We start from the raw sequence: 3,905 nt of genomic DNA on the forward strand, positions 1-3,905 counted from the left end.
CGAAATAACAATGACGTTCAGCTGTTATAGTCAGCGCTTGTATGTGCACCGCCTCCCTTGAGGCGGCGCAAACATGAAGGCTTTTTGGTATGAGGAGGAGCAGCAGCGCCCCTACCTACCCTATCAGCCACACAGAGCGTAAAGGGACGGCGCGCGTGGCCTCAGAGATCCTGGGCGCACGACAACCGCACGCCCGCAATCTCGGAGGCCATGCGCCGCGAAACCGGCCGCGCCCCACCGGTCATGCTTCGACATCTCTTATAGCTCAGTATAGCCACTTTGAAAAGCATGATAAGGCCCATGTAGGCTTCACTGGGCTTGTAAAAGTTATCCCATTTTGTACTTAGTCCATTTACTTTTTTTTATTTTGCTTACACTACTGTGGCGGCGGATCTCACATCTTTTGCCGTAAAATATGCAGTGACTCTCTCACTGGAAGGAGCAGGTGTAGGGGCACGAGCAAGATGTCTTGGTCTGATTAACTGCTCTCAGCATGCGGTGCACCGTTGCTTCAAGCAGCCACCGAAAAGACGTTAAGAAAATATGCCTGCAGTAATTTGCACAATAACACAAAAACAAGAATTTATTTAAAATGCAGCCAGCTTCACTTCTTTCGTACCATAGTGACGAATTTTCTGGAAAAACTTAAGAACATAGCTTTCTGTAACGGCTTAGCACAAAACACTTCTTGAACCATATAGCAAGGTAAAGGCAATCTCAGTCATTGTCGATGCGTAAAGCGAGTATATTGCGGCAAATCAAGCGTGGTTGCACTTGACACCGATAAGTTGGTCACTGGCTGCTTGTCACACCCCATTGCGAAAGAGAGATTAGGAGCGATAGTCCCGAAAAAATAGGCGAATGCCCATTCGCCTAATCCAGTACAAGGGGAATCCTTCTTCGGTGGCAACAGGACGTGTCTCTGCACTTTCATTGACTAGATGGTTTTGCAGAACGTCTTTACGTCCAGACCTCATTCCCAGGACGAGGAGGCATAACGTTGCAGTCGTTGCATGGCGCCCTGCATAAATGGGAGAGTGGCACCGGGTATTAGTTAAATTGAAAGGACTACTTGCCGTGCATGAGATCAAAATAAAATGTATACGTAGAGGTGGTGCCATCTTGAAAACTAGCGATAGAAAAACTAGAAGACGACATCAATTTCTCATCTTTATTGTTGTTTACAGTTTGCAATTGTGATGAAACAAGAATACCAAGTCCCCACCAGTAGAATATTCTCCATCTAACATTGAACACCTAGGGCACTTTGTTTTGCGGCTGAATGTTGGTATTCAAACTGTCAAACTATGTAAGGCAAGGTAGGCTTATTTGGTAGATGAAATAAAAAAGTATCTCAAATGAATATTATTACCAGATATTAAAGTGGCAAGATTTCTGCGTACTATCGTTAATTTCTTGAAGATTTTGGTCCTGGGTTGTATATCAGTTGAACACTTACAGCAGAACATGCGCAAGGCTAAACACAGCATCACAATTGTAAAATGTACCCAAAGTACTTCGCAATATAACGAGACAGCGTTCTGTATGCACAATAACCTTCAGCCGATTAGTGGAGAAGATGATGTTGAAAATATAATAAATAATCAGTTTTGCCGCAAGAGTGATGACATGAATGTTACACTAAGAAATTGAAACGCGAAGAATGGCAACTAGATCGAAGTGTTCAGCGCGCTTCTCAAAAAAAAAAAAGAACGTTGAAAAGAACACAAACGGGACGAGCTTGAACTAACGACCTTAAAACTCAACACTCGACGCGCTGCTGGAACACAAAGTATACACAAGATGTGCGGAAAATAATTGGTGTCGCAACTGTTACCGCGATGTGTTTCAAAAGCGTCCATCTGACAGCTTCGAGAAGACGGCATCGCAGACGAAAACGATGCACGCTACTTTGCTGTCCAAGCTAGATGACGACTCTACAAATTCCTCGGATAGGTCGGATATCGCCGGAATGGTCGTCTGCACTCAAGCAGACGCTTCTTCAAACACTCAATGCAACTAGTCATTTTTTTTCTAGATTTGAACTTGAAATAAGCTAAACAAAATTTACAGTTACGTTTGCTTATTGTAGCTTTCTCTTCTCGACGCAAGACGGCGTCTCGTCACGTAGAAGCCGAACATTTGAGAATTATCTGTAAAGGCCTTCACCCTATAGTTCAGGATGATGGCGCAGAGTTTTTCAAAGCACTGGTGTTTAGAGTCTGGGAGGGCAAAACAGACCTTAAGCGGGTAGACTTTACTAGAAGGAGGTTATCTGGTTGGTGGCTAAAGTCAAGGCACGAGTGAAAATTAAACCCTTAACTGCAAAGTACGAATCCTCAACCTCACTATTTAAAGGAAAAAAAAAGTTAAATCTAATGGTCAGTTCACTAAGTATTACGGCTAGGTGGCGTTAGCCGCCACCCGATCTAAAGGGTACAGCCACATCCATCAATTCGTCCATCCAGCCGTCCAGACGCGTTCCATTTTTCGAACATGGGTATAGTGCCTAGATTATACTCCCACTATAACATGGGCTTGATGCTGTCTTCTAAATATAGTGAGCTATTATTCTCAGTTGACAGCGTAGGCTGTCTTCGGTGCTGTCTAGAATTGGAACAAAGCTATAATTACCATCTCAATAACCGTTGCCACTGAGTAAATGTCTAGAAGTACAGAACACGTTCGTTAATTGCGTTGCAGTAGCGTCGTGCTGAATTCATCCGCACCCGCCAACTTCACAGGATCTACATTTTGGTGCACAGAACACTTCGAAGTCATAGAAGGCGTTTATACGGGTAATACGTGGCTTGTAATCGATAAAAATGAAGTACATTGTCACCTGTCGTTAGCAAAGACACAGTTTACGTGGACGCGGCCCGTTACGACTGCCACCGCGGCTTCACAGTCGCGATCAGTTCCGTGATCGTAATCAGTTCCTACATGATCCGTGATCGCAGTCGCGATCACGCATCATGTAGGAACTTGTGTCACGGGTGCGACGATAGGCACGGAAGAGACGGAGGCGGCCGAAGAAGCTGCCATAGCCATCGCGATAGCCACCACGGACGCCGAGGTGATAATAGGCGACTCGCAGGCGGCGATACGCAACTACGCCAGCGGCCGGATCTCCCGCGAAGCGGCCCGCATTCTCCAAATTCACGAACGCAACATCTGCCGCAAAAACGACAGTTTCTTCGTATGGACCCCCGCCCACACGGACCCTCCGCTTGCGGGCAACGCGACTGCCCACGCCGCGGCTCGAGGACTTACACGCCGAGCTGCGACGCCTGCCGACAGTCCCGATGTCTCGCACACTTCGACAGCGATGCGGGAATGGACGTGGGGGGAACGCATGGCCACTTTCAGAGACATCACGCAACACTACAGACTGAACAGATGCAAATATCCACCACCCCACGCCAAACTAAACAAGAAACAGCAGGTTGCCTGGAGACAACTACAGACACACACGTACCCGAATCCGGTGATCCTTCGCCTCTGCTACCCAGGAATTTATACGTCCGACGCGTGTAAGGCGTGCGGAGCCAGAGCGACGCTGCAGCACATGCTGTGGAAGTGTACCGGTAACGCGCAGCAGTCCCCTACGAACCCGGTAGACATGGCAGTCTCGAACCGCGAGGCGCGATGGGAGGCGGCTCTGCTCAGCCACGACCTTGCCGATCAACTGTGGGCCGTCCGGCAAGCCCACGATGCCGCCCGGGTCCAAGGACTCGAGGCCGTTACCTAGGCCGGGGTGCTTGTAGCCCCACCCCGCTATATGACGCCAGACATGTTCAATAAAGTTTTTACTCAATCACTCACTCACCTGTCGTTGTAATAGACCTTGCATACGAGGTTTCAGAAGAAACATTTAACCGAGAATTATTCAAGACAATATAAAA

The sequence above is a fragment of the Rhipicephalus microplus genome, chromosome 3 (genome assembly GCF_043290135.1).
Source record: "Rhipicephalus microplus isolate Deutch F79 chromosome 3, USDA_Rmic, whole genome shotgun sequence".
Taxonomy (NCBI): Eukaryota; Metazoa; Arthropoda; class Arachnida; order Ixodida; family Ixodidae; genus Rhipicephalus; species Rhipicephalus microplus.